Genomic DNA, 14,978 nt, shown 5'->3' with positions numbered 1-14,978 from the left:
GCATAGAAAGACTGAGTAAATTTAGGCAGCTTGGTTTGGGAAGCCTGTGCTCATGGCCATAATGCTAGACCTTCAACTTTGTTGACAAAGCTATTGTTAACTACATATGCAAAAGAGCTAAAACAATTGTCCATGTCGATATTAAAAACCTTTGTGGAAAGAGGAAGACATGGTGGATGCCAGAAAGAAAATCGTGATTTTTGTGGAGTCTTGCAAGATATATTTAACTACAGAGGTCAAGTTAAAATGTATTTCACTGTGTTTTCATTGTCTTAAGTTTGTTATAAAATATGTATTTAAGAATCAATTTGTTTATAGTTTAGTGTCTTGGAGCAGCAGTTTTCAAACTTTGTGGACCCTATTGTACCCTTAAAAATTAGTGAGCTATCAAAAGAGTTTTTGCTTATATAAGTTATATTTATAAATATTTATTGCATTAGAAATAAAAACTAAGAATTTATTAAATATTTGGTTATTTATTCAACAAAAATAACAATAATATACCCATTACATGTTAACATAAACAATATATTTTTACAAAAATGGACCTATGTTTTTCAAAACAAAAAAGTAGTGAGAAGAATGACCTTGTATTCCATAGTTGCAAATATTTTGAATGTTTGGCTAAAGAGAAGACATCTGGATTTTCATCTCTGTTTCCCCATTTAATCTGTTGCAATATCACACAGTGTATAGCCTCTGGAAAACTCCAGTGTAACACTTATGGGAAAATACAAATGAAAAAGGTAAATAACGTTTTCATATTTTATGAAAATAGCACTAACCTTATGGATCCCCTGAAAGAGCCTCTGAGTTGGTCAGGGGTCCCCAGATCGCACTCTGAGAACTGCTGTTAGGATGGCCAACTTGGAAAAAGAAAAACAAAAAACCTTAGCGTGTTTTTTAGATAATTACATGTGCTGTAGGTTTTCTTATTTTTAGTTCTGGTCCCCACTCCTCCCCCCCCCCCCCCCCAAAAAGCAGTCTGTGATGTTTCAAAATTTTGAAAGAGTTTGGGAGAATTTCCCTCCTTTAAGGAATTTTCTATTCAAAATATAGTCCACAACCATGATTTAAAAATAAAATTGAAAATAAATAAATTAATTAAATAAATAAAAATTCAAAATATACTCCACAACCTTAACATATTCCCTGACATGTTTTTATTTCTTGTATTGTTTCAAAGCATGGAAATAAATAAGTAATGAGAAATTAAAAGTATTATTTGCAAGTTAATTAAAATATTTTGAGTTTAGCCCTGGCTGGTGTAGCTCAGTGGATTTGGTGCAGGCCTGCAAACCAAAAAGTCTGTGGTTCAATTCCCAGTCAAGGCACATGCTTGGGTTGCAGGCCAGATCTCCAGTTGGAGGCGCCAAAGAGGCAACCACACATTGATGTTTCTCTCCCTTTCTTTCTCCATCCCTTCCCCTCTCTCTAGAAATGAATAAATAAAATTTTTAGAAAAACTATTTAAAAAATATTTTGAGTTTATTTGTAGAACATTTTGATTTTATACGCAAGCGTAAGGTTCTCCTTCAAGAACCATGACTGCTTCCTATTCACCTATTCCTCCTATCACCCAGTTTGCAACAACCCATTTTTGCTTGTTTTCATCAAAGGGGACCCTATAAAGCTCTGGACTTAACATGGAAAGCAGAGGCCTGTGCTCAGTTTCCCAGGGCCACTGTGCTCTGCTGTCCAAACTCCATTGCCTGACTGCACTGACAAAGAGCCTGAGTCCTCCATACCTTCTGCAGCCACTTCACTCATTTAAGGAGAGAGAAATGAAGCTTTACCCTTATGAAACTTGCTTTCAGCTTGGGAAGACTGAAAATAAAGACATAATCTAATGTGAGGTAGTAATAACCCCTAGAAACAAATCAAGCAAGTTGCGGGATAGAGACAGACAAAAAAGGGGTTCAGTTAATTAAGGTGGTCAGGGAAGGCCTCCCTCAGCAGGTAACGCCTGCCCAGCGCTCTGAAAAAATAAGGGAGAAGTTCGTATCTGGGGCAAGAGCAGTCCTGGTAGAGGTTGTAGAAAACGCTAATTCCTTAAGTAAGGTCAGAAGAAACGGGTTATTTGCATTGAGGAAACAGCAGAAGCCAGTGTGGCTGGAGCCAAATGAACAAGTGGTAAGAGACAGAAGAACTGAGAGGTGGTTACAGTTTGTTCTAAGAGTGCCAGAAGCTACTCGCAGGTTTTGAGTAAGAGTGTCATCTTTAAAGAGTGTCACTCTGAGCACCCTTCTACCAGCCTAGGGGCATGGTGAAAGCAGAGAGACAAGTGGGCAAGAGTTGCGAGTGGCTTTCACTAGGATGTTAGCAGTGGGAGAAGGGGGTCCAGTCTGGGATCTTTTTGGATGGCAGAGATTACAGCATTAGCTAATGGATCAAATGAAAAGGGAATATGAAAAAGAAAGGGATATATGATAAAAGAAAGTAACCAAGGATGAGTGGAGTTTTCTACTGAGGAGCTGGGTGAATACGTACATGGCTTTTGCTAAGACAGGGAATCGAGGGCACGGAAATAAACTGTTTTGTTTTGAGGATATTAAGTTTTGAGGATATTAAATTTGAGATGCCTAGCAGATATCTGAGTAGGGATGTTGACTTCTCAGTTGAGCACATGAGTCTGAAACTCAGAGTTTTTATCTCAGAGCCTGAGATAAAAATTTGAGCATTATTAGCACATGGATGGTCATTAAAAATCCAGGTACTGGGTGAAATCAATAAGGAGTGAAAGCAGAAAAAATAGGGGGTGGGGTCTGAGGACTGAGCCCAGGGCACTCTTGTCCTATATCTAAGGCTGAGAAATGGGGAGGGCCCAAGGAAGGAAACCAGAATGAGTGGCCATTGACTTACAAGGGGAACAAGGAGAATGTAATGCCCTGGGATCATCTAAACATGAAAGTCTAGAAAATAGGTAGATGACAATCCCTGAGTACCCCACCTGAGTACCTGGTGCCTACTCCCATCTACATTCCTTTCTGTACCACAGGTTCTACACCTAAGGGTTCATGTTAGATGGTCTGCTCTTTATTTTGTTCTTATCCACTTCCTAGACTACCCCTATACTGTGCCACCGCATGTTTTTGATGTCAAAGACTAGGGTCCTTGCTCCATATCCATTCAAAGTCCATCTTCCCTCCAGCATAACATTTCACAATGAAATTTGCTAATAAACAAGCACCATGCTTATCAACTAGAAGTAAATTGGTTTTCTATATTCAACTAAAAAAAAAAGATAACAACAATATACACAAAAACAACAAGGTGATTGTTCAGTAGTTGTTTTCTGGAACATTAAATTAACTAGACTTTTCATATTTATGAGAAAATAATTGATGCTCATAATGATAAGCCTAAATTAATATATGGCTCCCAAAGCTTTCTTAGTCATTAAAGAAAAATGAATTACAGTGAGTATCCTTTAGGGTTAAGCATAATATCTCATGTTCTAGTTCTTCTAAAATCAGAAATTAATGTGCGGTCATATAGCTAAACTCTGTTAACTAGAATAATTGATTAAACAGAAGATGATACTTTCTCAGCACAGCTAATAGGACAATTTACTGGGATTGAATCAGGGGAAAGGAGAGGCAGGGGGCATTTCTGTTCTGGGCTGTCCATTGCTGTTGACAGCTGTGTGGGTGAGGGTTCAGACCACAGTCTTTACAGAGAGTGGAGTCAGGATCAAGCTGGGCAGTGCACGTTTTAAGGCAGAAGTTGTCAGGAGAGTCCGTAGACAGTAGAAGAAATGTAGAAGTTAGGAGGAGCTGAGGCAGCCATGGTGTGGAGAGTACATTGTGGTTCAGACTCAATTCACATGGGTCAGCCCTAAGGCCTCATGTCCTGGTGGGAATATAATGACATAAAAGAAATGACAGCCTAAGGGATGGTTCTGAGTGTCCAGTATTAGATTCAGACGGAGTAATTTTCACCCCCTGTGGATGCTTTCCAGGCACTGCTGAAGTTGTCCTCTATGGGTAGGCAACTACTTCTGGCAAACCAGGGAAAATGGAGAGGTCCCTACACAACTGGAACTTGCCTGAGATACTGCAGATCTAGCAATTACCCAGGCGCTTGGCTCTAGACATAAAGGGAAGAGGCTGAGGAAAAGTGGATTTTCAACTTCCATGAGAATGTTGCTTTATTTTCATTTTTAAATCCATTTGGTCAGCCAACAATTACTGCAGTCCTACTAGCTTGGTCTGTAGAGAGAGACAGAGGTGAATAAGTCAAAATCTTTGCCACCTGGGAATCTCAAGCTTGGTGTAGGAGAAGATAGCGAGATTGATGGACAAGCTAGCAAAGGCAGATAGAGGTACGGTCTGGGTGTTTTTATGTAGGGAGGAGACAGGGCTGGCTCTTCACAGAGAGGAAGGAAATGAGCAGGAGCAAGTAGGGCTTTCCAGACAAGTGGATAGCTAAACTGACGCTTTCTGGAAGGTGATGCAGGAGGGAGCAGTGACATGAAAAACAATAATGGCATGAAAGATCGAGTTGCCTCCTGGGATGTGAAAGAAATTTGATGTGTTTAGAATGCTTAGATCCATATAGAAAAGTGGCATGAAATAAGGCCTGAGAAATAAAGAGCTGTATAGGCAATCTAATACAAATTTGAGATTTTAATTGAGGAGTCAAAAAAAAGTCACAAAATAAAAGTCAGAAGTCTCTGACTGGTGTGGCTCCATGGGTTGAACATGGTGCCTCAAAACAAAAGGTCACCAGTTCAAATCCTGGTCAGGGCACATGCCTGGGTTGTGGTCCAGATCCCAGCTCAGGGTGTTTGTGAAAATAAATCCATCGATGTTTCTCTCCTTCTCTTTCTCTTTCCCTTCTCTTCCCTCTAAAAATAAATAAAAATCTTTTTTAAAAAATCAAAAGAATTTAGGCTGTCACTAATTTTATGTGGTAATTTAGGTGGCTGGGGCCTTGGTTCTCAAATCCCTGCCATTAATTCTGAGTTTGAACGTAAGACCTTAACTCTCAGAAAGATTGTTATCAACACACAATTTAGCCATTAACAGCTACTCCAGGAGCAACAATGGCAACTTGCAGAGTTCAAATGTAGAATGAAACCTCTTTATCATCCATAGACTACACTCTTTTAACAAATTTATTGATGCTTCTTATGAATAAAGGACTTCAATGTCTTTTCTAAACCTATGAATGAAAAACCTTCAAAAAGTGGGGTATACACTTAGAGGCCAGCACCTCCAATATTAACTTTTGTCCTGATACCAAGGCTGTATCAAGGAGAGCAGCATACCTTATGGAAATGTACACTGCTTTTCTTGCCAGGGAAGCTGGCTGGAAGAGAGGACATACAAGGTTCTCTTGATCTCTGAGTATCCAGGAATAGTGCTCACCCACTTCAGATTTTCTAATATCATTACCTTTCCATTATCTGTCTTGTTTACTCCTTTACTTACATCACCAAACCTAATGCTTACTGCATATTATGTACACATTAAATATTTGAAAGGGTGAGTGAACCAATAAATCAATGAATAAAAGTTATCAGACTGTTTTCTCTGATATGTTGGGCTAAAAATATAGTTACAATTGATTGATGGGTACATTTTACATATAGAAAATAATACTGGCAATGACAGTGTCAGGCACCATTTGTAACATTCAATGTTTAAAAACATATACTACTATTTCCTCTAAAAACAGAAACAGAGAGCTCATTAAATAAATATGTGAATTTCTTGGGCAACATGATCTTTTTAACCTATTTTTAGTAGGCTGGAATACCATGGAGTCTGAAGAAGACATGAGGTGTCTGTTATCTTAAAAGATACAGACTTTATGATATAGTCTTAGATTGAGAATTAAGTTTTGTAGCTCCCTATTCTTAGAACCCATGAATACACACAAGTAAACCAACTCAATCTTCTCTGTTTAGGGTCCCACATTATTGAAAAAAGGAGAATGTCTTTCCACTTAAACAATGTATTAGTAAAGACACTTCTGTTTTTCAGGTATTACTCAAATGCAAAAGACTCTCGACCTTTTGCTGAAGGAAGAAATAGGGTCAGTTGGCATGGAAAGCTTCCTTCTTCTAGCTGAAGATGAGCTTGACTGCATTTCTCTCTGCTCTGTACACTTAAGCCACATGAGTAATTTGCCCTTGAGTTAAACTGCTGAATTTCAATAAAGATGTGTGTGAGAGTATGTGCCAGTGCATGTATGTGCCTGTATGTGAGCCTGTGTGTGCCTGTGTGCATGCAGGGAAAGATTTGTTTGTTGTGGGAACTGCAGGCAAAGACGTTGGTTAATACAGTTTCAAGGGGCCCAGAAAAGGCTCAGTAAACGTCTGTTTCTGAGTTAGAGTGGTTTGGCATGCCATTGCAGGTTTCTGGAACAGTTGTGACTCAGTACTTCTTAGGAGCTGTTTGGATTACAGCTCAGGAAAGGCCAGAGATGATCACAATATATTAAGAATTTCTCAATTAAAAAAAAAAGCTATCTTAGTGCATGGCATTGTTGTTATTCCAGTCTGCCTCCTTTGGCCACAAATTTTGGCATCAAATTTTAATCATCCAGTGATACAGTTTCTGGAGAGGTTTACTCGCTCTTTTTTTCCCCGTTGATTGATTTTCTTTGAGCACTTCTTTGTTCTGTATTTTATACTCATATGCAGCTCTACCTGGTTGGGGATGATACAGTGACTCCCGCACCCAGTTTTTATTATCACGATGCTCATTCTCTCTTACACACACACACACACACACACACACACACACACACACACAATTACCATTTTTCTGAAAAACAAAACCAGCCACCTGCTCATGGCAGTTCTGCTTGTGATAGTGAGGACAACTGTTATTTGAGCCATAATCAGCAGAGTCCTGGGCTGGACCAAGTGTCTTTCATGCCCTGTTTACATACTGCTGAGACCAACTAAACTCAGTATGACCTTTACAGTGCTAACCATTCCAACAGATTTCAATAGGCAGTATCTTTGTATGTCTAAATCTGAGCATTCATTTAAAAAACTATCTAAAGCTGTCAAATCAACTATAGAATTCATTTAAAAGTCTGTGTTTTGTTTATATATGGAAAAGCTAAAGTTCTTTTTATTGAAAAACTCTCAAAAGTATATAGTGTACTCTCCTTTTTTTTTTTAAGTCCATTTCTATTTTGTTCCAAAGCATCTCAGAGAAAGATTTCAATGATTTTTATACTTTGATAAACTTTCTGAAGGAACTTTACATTCATTTCACTGGATGTTACATTTCATTATTGACCAGCTAATATTAAACTTCAGGAAAACCTGCAGGTTTCATCAATTCAGACCACTAGTTCAGAATATGTAAATGTTTAGACATGTGGTTGTTGTTGAATAAACATTTAAAATAGATTTGAATGAATTTTGGGGACGCTTTTTGGAGGGAATTCAATTCTAAATATTTTTAAAAGTAAGTGTTCAAGAGATATTAGAATTTGTGTGTTTTTTTGTATTTAATTTTAACTTATAAATTTGAAATTACATTTTTTGACTTTTTATGTTTAAGCATATGATCACAAGGAAGTCATTGTCGCACTAGAACCTGAACCCCAGTTCTTTCTATACTATTTATCTTCTGATCACAAATTTTCTCAGGCTGAGGGAAATTAATGTTCTTCAAACTCATAAAAATCTTTCTCTTTCTCGCCTGGCTGAGTACCACTTCTTTTTTCCTCGAGGTAATTTGATATAGAGATAATAGTATTAAATACTTCATACATTCTACAGATAAGGAAACAGAAATTTCTCATCATGGTCAAAAAAACAGAAAGTATTTCAGGGGCAATAAGCAGGGATTTCTTGTTCTTATCTTTTAAAACACTGCTTTTATTTTCAATTGGGGAAAAAAAATCCCTAAAATGTTTATATAAATGAGTATTTCCATCTCAGTTTTGATTACAAGATGTTTTGGCATCCTAACACATCTGGATATGTAGAAAACATTTTAAAAATAATTATTATTGGGAAAACAATACAAGCCTATTCAACTCCCCTTGCCTCATTTATCTTATCGTAGTGGTCCATTGGGTAGCTTTGTAACTTCGTATCCTCAGTCCCCACCCATGGGACAGTAATTAATATATGGGAGCAATTTCTTCCTGATGCCACAGCATTTGCTATAGCTGTGAACTCTGACTGAGGGCCCATGATAAGGTTTCCACAGTGACTTGATTTCACTGAAAAATGGGAGAAAAATGGGACAAGGAAAGACCATAAAGTAAAAGCTACATATTTTTATTGTTGCTTTTTTTCTAGATTCTGATTTTCTTTGGTGCCTGTAAAGAGGCTGCAAGCATTTGTTCTTAATGACTACAACAACAACAACAACAGAAAAAACAACCCTCATGAAACAGTGAAAAAGGAAGCCAAATGTTATTCTATCCCCCAAACGAATTGGTTTTTGCCCTCAAAGGTTAGGTTGCCCTAACCTTGCTTTGATGAAAGAGGTTGATTCTATTAGTTGAATCCTAACCGACAAGACTTGCTGGGGGAAAGGGGCTCAGAGACATGATTTTTTCAAGTTGCGCTGGGTGTACTGACCTCTCTAAAACCTACTGCTTTTCCCAATCCCCGCTTGTCAGAAGGAGGGAGTTTAGCAACAGGCTAAAAGGTGGAGGCCATGATGTTCTGTGTCGAGCACCCCCATTTAACCTTACATTTGGAGAGATCCGTGAGTGTCCAACTGCATCGCTGTTTAAACACAAATGCCTAAAAATAGGAGCGATCGCAACCACATCTTTTTAACGACAGTGATACGATTTTCTGTGGGAGAGGAGTGTATTCTTCACCCTGAGATACAACTGTCTCAGAAAACCCAAGCACCATTCAGAGCCATTTTCTAAAAAGAAGCCAATGTTCTTGTGCATGCGTGCGACGCTCATAGTCACGTGAGTCTTTTAAAGAATACGCGTTACCATGGGGAAAAATGGATATAAAAAAAGGACAATTAGTTGGTTCTGAGACATATCCTATCATACCTTTTCAAGGCTTTCAGCTTTGAACGTCACCTCACACCAACAAATGCCATATTTATTTGTATGCACCATGGTTTTGGGGAAAAGAGATGAAATAGGTTTTGAATTCAACCTTATCTGGGTTTAAATTCCTACCACATGTTAGCTGTGTGATTTTTTGCAAAATTATGTAATGCGCTTGAGCTCTACTTTTATTTATAAAAATAGGAATGCCACCTTTCTCGAAGGATTGTTGTAAAAATTCAACAAGATAACATTTGTAAAGCATCTAGCAGTGTGTTTAGAAAGAGTAACAGTCAGTGACCTTAGCTTCTTTTCCCTTCACCGCAGAACACCTTAGCTTGATTTGAGCTAATAAAATTGCACAATTCAGAGAATTATCAGTCTTTACCACTGGGCTCACTGATAGGAGGAGGAGGAAGTAGAATAATTTTTTTTATTCTTGAAAATATACCAGTGGAAAATGAAAAGTTTGTAAGTCTTAACCCACAGACAAATTGTTTTTACATGCTGAAAAATGAATCCCAAGTCTTTTTACATCTCTCCTCCTTTTGGTCTCTATCAAAGTTCAGAGAATCCATTGCCTAGGGTAAATCCTGCATGAGGAGACCTGCTGTCTGATTTTCCACAGCCTCTTGATTAGTGATTTCTGCATCAGGATTGTGGAATTTTATATTAAAATTTCATAGCTGGAAGAGATATTACAACAGGGTGTTTCAAATGTTATAGCACAGTAGACTCATTTGAGAAGCTTGATAAAAACAGAGATCTGTAGGATCCATCCCTAAGGACTCTCATCTTGGAGGTACACATTCCATATTCCTGCATTTTTTAAAACAAATATGCCAAGTATCTGATTCACCTGAGCCACACCCACATGGAGCACCGCTGCCTTATAGGCTATTTAATTCAAGGTTGCATGGGTGCAGGGTTGTTTACAGCTTCTGATTCAGAGAACAGCTGCCAGGGGGTGGTTTCAGGTTTTGTAGGAACTAAAGCTTATATAGTCCGGGGGCCTGCTTTAAGAAAACAAACAAACAAAACATCTTACTTTTGTAAGTTTTGCCAAAGCATATGATCATGGGCACATATGGCCAGGACTTCTCCCAGGGCCTGGCAGTGGGGGGAACTGTGAATATGAGGGTTCCTGGGCATAATCTTCTTTAGCTTCTCAGTACATCTACTTGAGAAAAACACATGACAATCCATCCTTGTAATTGCTTCTATTTTACACAATGAAGGAACTGAGGAACAGAGACTTTAAGTAGCTTCCTGTGGTCACACAGCTGTAAGTAGGAGGCAGACCTGGGATTTCAATCCAGGCACTCTGTCTTCAGAGCATTTCTTCTGTTTATAGTTACAACATAATGTCTCTCATAGACACTTCCTGTTTTCAGAAAGTCATAGAGAGACAATGCTTCTCCTTATTTCTATTGCAAGAGCCACAGTTACACTCTTACTGAATGAGATAAAGTGCTGATGACCATAAATAAAAGATACCATGATTAGTTGAATATTTTCCCATTATTAATGACTATGAAGTTACTCTATTTACTTGGATATTTTTACATTTTAAAATCTAAATTTAAAATACGCAATCAATCACTCAATATACATATATAATCGATGAAGACTCTGGGCAATTCAAAGTAAAAGAAGATACACTCTGACCCCCCAAAACTTATAATCTAATAAGCCAAGGGTGTGTACAGAATGAAAGGGTGGGTGAGGTAACTGTGAACTTACAAGCAGCATGAGGAAGTACGTGGAAAACCTGGCTGTTCAGAGAAAGAGAAAGCATAACCCTAACCTCCACAAGAGAATAGCGGCATAAAACAAAAACAAAATCAGAGAGAAAACTTACGGACCGCTACTCCTCTAGTCCAATATTCTCTTAGTAACAGATCCCTCAGTTTTAACTGCTTGGAATAAGCAGTGAAGTGTGATCAGATGACCAAGTCCTGCCTGATGAGATGGAAACAGAAGTGTTACATGACAATTTCCAGAAAACCTTCTCAAAAGCTGCTGTGGCCCCTTTGTTGCTTTATCTTCCTCCTTCTCCTTTGTGTTGGCTCAAACACCGACTATGGGATTTGAACAGCTTTCATAGTCCATGAGACACAGTACACTGAGGCTCACACAGCATCAAGACAGGTAGAAGTTCTAGTGACCATAAAGCCGCTACATCACCCCAGACTGCTTGTCTCTGGCTTGTGTTCACCAGAGAGGAACAGACCACTATCGTATTCAAGAAATGTTTATTTGGGGTTTTGCCATCTGCAGCTGACCTGAATCTTAACTGATAAAAACCTTTATCGAGAATGCTGACATCAGTATCAACCATCATTTTGTTAAGAAGATTCCACTGTAGAACAGATAGACCTATAACTAACATTATATGACTGTACCTTTTTAAAAAATGGTTGTTATGCATTCAAATAAAGTCATCCCTGACAAACTATCCCTTTGGTAGAAAATACTATTATTTCAATGATACTGCTATTAGCCAAATTGATGTTAGAGTTTGACCTTTGGAACTGTGCCCAGATGATTTTCATTGACACCTTATTCTAAATTAGGTTCCTGTACTGGACATTTATTGGGTTCTTTTTCCTTCTATGTATATGATCCTCTTTCTTTGGTTTGGGAAATTCTCCACCATATGAGTTTGGGTAACACCTCTGCTCACTCTCCAGTCCTCTACCATCCTTTGTTCCTCCCCGCATCCCTCATCACCTCCTACCTTCCTCTACAATGGGAGCCCCATTATGGCGTGGGGTGGGGGGACTATATCGTACTGTCTCATCAACCCCAGGGCCTTCTGCATAATTGTGCTTGGTAGATAGCAGCTGTTACGTAATTACTATTCAATCAATACATGTTAAAGCAGAGCTCACTTTTCACCAGAGATGCTTAACAGTCTAATATTTTTCACTAGCCTCGGGGCACCTAGAATATGGGCACATGACCTGCTATCCGCCAGACACCTGGCTCTGCCTCTCAGCGGGGGCTAGTGAGGTGGAAAAGCAGGAGCAATGCAGCATCCTCTCTAGGGTAACAGGACCAGCGGCAGCATCCAATTGCCAGGTACGGCAGTGATCATAGAACCCTTAGGAAGGAATAGCATTATCCTATACAGACGGGGTAGTGGTGTAAGCTGGGTACCCAAGGATCTGTGGGCAGTGTTCTTACTGGACTAGTGTGTATGGAGTCTGACTGTCCCTCCTTCGTTTCTGGCCATGCTCCAACTCTGCTTCTCCACTTCCCAGGGATGCTGCAAACTTGCCTGTATCCTTACATTATTTTTATGTAACTTTATCATAGAAGCTTTCTTTGATGATTCTACATAAATGGCATGCCCTGCTTGTCCACATCACCTAAAGCTAGTGAGAAGGCTTGAGGGCTTGAAAGGTGTCTCCTGGAATTTGGGAACATCATGTCCAACATATACTCAAAAAGGTAAAGGTGGAAGTCGGTGCTGTCACTTGAGTGAGCAGGGCAGAGGGAGAGAGGGCTGCGGCCTGCATTTGGGACTTAAGTGAACAACCAGAAGCAGCATTAAAAAGATGTGTTAAGTGTTTTTTTTCATGGACTAAATGTGGGCCACAAACACAAGAGAGCTGGTGTGTAGCCATGTTAGGTTCTGTCCATTAGGGCCGTCTGGCTTATGATGGGACCTCGGTAAAGAGAGGCTGAAGGTGGAATGGCAAGTTAGGGGAAAATACAATGCGTCCCTTACATCTTGGGAATTATCATTTAGTGTATTTATTGCTAGGATCTCTTAAGAATCCAAGGCAGTTCCCATGAGAGCAAGTTAGACACCTGTCAGCCTATGAGAAGTCAAGATACTAAAGAATAAGAGCTTTCTGGCATTTTCTTATCTCTGCTCCCTCTTTCTTTTCCTACACAGCACTCAGCTCTGATTGAGTTAGCAAGAATAAGGCAGGGGAAGTGGAAGCAGGCAGCAGGGAAAGAACAGACACCCTCCCCTCTTCACCCCTCCCCGCCAGCCCTCTCCCAGCAAGGCATCAGCCTGCAGCCAACCTCAGCAGGGTCCAGGGAAAAGGGCTGAACATTATATCAAATAAAACTGCTCGTTATATGGCACCAGGCATTCTGCATTCTGAATTGAGACTATGTTAATGTCTTCAAATGATTGCAGAGTTTCTACTAATAATTATCTTTTATCACTTACTGTCCAGGTTTGTACTGAGGTTTAAGGCAACCTGGGAGGAAAAAACAATGTTGTTTTGGTAATCATTCCCTATAAGTCCTGCTTGTTCAAATGATCAGTTACTTTTAAATATGAAAGAAAATTAAGCAAATGATGAGGCAAGTAATATATTCTTCTCATCTTAGTCATTGTCCCCTCTTTATCTCAGGGATCATTGTTGTCCTTTTGCTTTGATTTCTCCCATCAAATGAAAACATATAATAAACACTTTTTTACATTGAATTATCTGGAGTATGTTATTAGTAGCTAAAAACATTGCTCTCTCTCTGGAATAATTACCACATAAAAGAGATGCCCAGGAAAACAATCTCAATAAAAAGTAATTCCACCAGTGCTAGAATTTTTAGCAAAAGAGATAAGACATTTTATATATAGCACTTTTCTGGCAATGCTCAAAATACACTATGCAGATTTTTTTTCCTAGAATTTTTATGGTTTCAGGTCTAATATTTAAGTCTTTAATCCATTTGGAATTTATTCTTGTGTAGGGGGTAAGAATATGGTCCGGCTCATTTTTCTGCACTTATCTGTCCAGTTTTCCCAATACCATTTATTGAATAAACTGTCTTTAGCTCATTGTATGTGATTGCTTCCTCTCTTGAATATTAAATGATTATAGAGGTATGAGCTTATTTCTGGGTTTTCTATTCTGTTCCGTTAATCTGTGTGTCTGTTTTTATGTCAGTACTATGTTGTTTTGATTATTACGACCTTATAGTACAGTTTGACTTTGGGTAGTGTGATTACTCCAACTTTGTTCTCCTTTCTCAAGATTGCTGTTGCTATGCAGGGTCTTTTGTAGTTCTGCATACATTCTTTAAAAAGATTTTATTTATTTGTTTTCAGACAGTAGAAGGGAGGGAGAAAGAAAAGGAGAGAAACATCAATGTGTGGTTGCCTCTTGCGTGCCCCCTAATGGGGACCTGGCCCACGACAAAGGCATGTGCCCTAGACTAGAAATCGAATTGGTGACCCTTTGGTTCACAGGCTGGCACTCAATCCACTGAGCCGCAGCAGCCAGGGCCCACATAAAATTCTGAAATATGTGTTTTAGTTCTGTGAAATACATCATTAGAATCTTGATAGAAATTGTGTTGAATCTATAGATTGCTTTGGGTAGCCTGGGCATTTTAATGATGTTAGAAAACATACGCAGTAACATCTCAGACATTAGTAGTAGCAAAATTTTATCTGATTTATCTCCTTAGGCAAGGGAAACAAAAGAAAGAAAAATAAACAAATGGGACTACATCAAACTAAAAAGTTTTGTGTAGCAAAGGAAACCAGCAACAAAATAGAAAGACAACCCATGGAATGGGAGAACATATTAGCTGATACATCTGACAAGGGGTTAATATCCAAAATTTATAAAGAACTTACAAAACTGAACACCAAAAAAACAAACAATTCAATTAAAAATGGGCAAGGGACCTGAATAGATACTTTTCCAAGAGGACATACAGATGACCTATAGACATATGAAAAGATGCTCAACATCATTAAGGTACTAATATTCAAAGAAATGCAAATTAAAACCACAATGTGACATCACTTCTCACCAGTTGGAATGGTTATCATCAATAAATCAACAAACAATGGGTGCTGGCAAGGATGTGGAGAAAAGGGAACACTTTTGAACTGTTGGTGGGAATGCAGATTGCTGCAACCACTGTGGAAAGCAGTATGGAGATACCTCAGAAAATTGAAAATGCATTTGCCTTTTGACCCAGCGATCCAATTTTTGGGA

The 14,978-nt window shown here is 38.8% G+C and overlaps 1 protein-coding gene across 1 annotated transcript in view; it reads right to left on the bottom strand.

Annotated features, from left to right (window-relative positions):
• SLC8A1 (solute carrier family 8 member A1) overlaps positions 1–859 on the bottom strand; it is a 311,840-nt gene extending 310,981 nt beyond the window's left edge. The window contains exon 1 of the mRNA XM_054567395.1: positions 786–859. The gene's annotated coding sequence lies outside the window, so the exon portion shown is untranslated. The remainder of the gene's footprint in view (positions 1–785) is intronic.
• Positions 860–14,978: the final 14,119 nt, after the last annotated feature.

The sequence above is a fragment of the Pteronotus mesoamericanus genome, unplaced genomic scaffold (assembly GCF_021234165.1).
Source record: "Pteronotus mesoamericanus isolate MK-2021 breed Mesoamerican mustached bat unplaced genomic scaffold, CSHL_Meso_final contig_101, whole genome shotgun sequence".
NCBI classification, from domain to species: domain Eukaryota; kingdom Metazoa; phylum Chordata; class Mammalia; order Chiroptera; family Mormoopidae; genus Pteronotus; species Pteronotus mesoamericanus.
Note: the sequence above shows the minus strand (reverse complement) of the source record. Positions and strands in the feature narration are given on the sequence as shown.